The following is a 2,287-nucleotide window of genomic DNA, read 5'->3' on the forward strand; positions in this document are numbered from 1 at the left end:
GTAATTTTGATTCATATACAGTGTTCAATGACAAAAACACTATTAAATTAATTGTGTGACAATTAATCATCAAGAAAAAGATCATAATTGTGACAGCCCTAATTAACAAAAGCTTGAGACTAAACAATAACTACATTGAATCCATTTGTTTCTCTAACAGTTTTGGACATACAAGGTTGCCGCCCGACAGCGACGATGCACAGAAGATGCTAGTCAAGCTGGGTTTCAATCAAGGTGAAAGACAGGTAATATAACATGTTGTCAGCTTGACTTCCATACTGCCTGTATTGTATATACAGTGCATAGTGCTTAGGGCTGGTTATTGGCAAGGACCTCACAATACTATATGTATCACAATACACGCCTCATGATGCGATTTGTATTACAATACTGCTATACAAAGCTTTACTGGAAATATACGGTATCAATAGAGCTGAAAATATGCCTACCACGTGTAGACTACTATAATATCATATTAGTACATATTTTATGATAAAATATGAATATTATGTATTTTGCGTTTATAAACATTAATACAGACTTTTATACAGAATTTAAAAGTCATTTTGGCAGCATTCCCCCTTGAAAAAGCCTAAAATGATTCTACTGATAAGATATCAATATGGGCGCTCGGGTGGCACAGGGGTAAAAGGTCATGCCCACCAATGCGGAGACTGGGGTTAGAATCCTCCGTGGTTGGATGTGTTCATGAGAGGGAAGCTGGGATCGCTGTCGTTGCACTAGCGACTCCTACATTTTGGTCAGGGTGCCTGTTCAGTGGAGTGTGAAACTAGAAAGAATAGCGTGTGACCGTGCACTTTTGCACGTGTTACGTCCTCCCGGTGAAACGTCCTCATTGTCAGGTGAAAAGAAGCAGCCTTGACATCATGTGTATCGGAGGAGATAAGCGGCTGTCTGTGCTCTCCCTAGGAGGAGTAGGAGTTAGCAGTGACAAGGGACTAGAATACACTGAGAATCAGTAGTTGGCAATGATGACTAAATTTGGAGAAGAAAAACAAGGATACTGATATATTTTTCGTTGTATAATTTTTCTAAATGCATGAATTAAATATGTTGTGATTGGCATTTGGGACCTCAGTCCCATCACTTTGGTAAGGCACGAGGCAGGCAACCTTCCCTGCCAAGGTTATAGGCTAACGCATGAGCGACCACTGGATACCTATCGATACGAGGGGCTGGACAATCCATAGTATTGTGAAAAATAACATTGTGATACTCGGCTGTATTGATTGTCTTTGCACAGCCTTTCTCAGTGAATAATGAGCAGTGTGTAATGACTGTACAGTATTTCCCCTGTTAACTCTCAGAATGCAACCCCTATTGCTTGTGTCCAAAATGTGTCAAGTCCCTTCCTCTTGAGCTGAACCAACAACATCAAAGCAGCGTGTGTCACATCGCAGGTGTTGAAGGATTAAGGCCACCGCTGGATGGGCTTTCATGCTCAGCCAGATCTTTGATGTGGTGTCTCATTCATGCCAATCCTAAAACTGCCATGAACCTCAAATGTCCTATTTTTACTTGACTGAAAAATGTGGCAAGTGGCTTCCTGCTTTCTCATTGAGCTGCAGGAAAGTGGATTGAATACAAAACAAAATTCCATTTCAAATGAAACGAATAAGTATAAGCACCAATTCATATCAGATGAGAGGAGAGCCCGACACCACTTTATTTGATTGATTTGATTGATTGATTGATTCTTTTTTGTATATATTGTTTGGCTTTTTTCTGCCTTTATTTGATTGAGTACAGTAGACTGACAGGACATGGGGATAGAGAGATGGGGAGTGACACGCAGCAAAGGTTGTCGGATTAGCAGCCGGGTCGGGTTAGCAGCCCAGGTGCCTGGACTGCTACGCCAGCCGTCCGGGCTGATTAATTGATTGATTGATTGATTGATGTTTATTAGACATGGACATCACAGTCACATTGGACAAACCAGATGCATTAGCTCAACATCTGTCCACAGGCTTTTCTAAAAACAAAATAAAAACGTGTAATTTAGAATTTTATATATATTTTCTGCTGTGTTAATAATCAGTTTTATTATGAATGAAGTTTAGATTTCTGTTGCCGAATAGGGACCTCATTATACTTTCTTTGCTTAATTCCGGTTGTGTGGGTGACTGGATTGAGTGGTTGGGCTGCATGCTTATGGCCAAAATGATTATCATGATATCAGATCGTCACATCGCGACGCATTGTGAGCTGGTAGAGTGGCTATTTTGAGTAAGTGGCATGGCAGTGGAGTCGGAGGTGGACATCAAGG

This window comes from Gymnoscopelus microlampas, assembly GCF_963454915.1.
Source record: "Gymnoscopelus microlampas genome assembly, chromosome: 1".
In the NCBI taxonomy this organism is placed as follows: domain Eukaryota; kingdom Metazoa; phylum Chordata; class Actinopteri; order Myctophiformes; family Myctophidae; genus Gymnoscopelus; species Gymnoscopelus microlampas.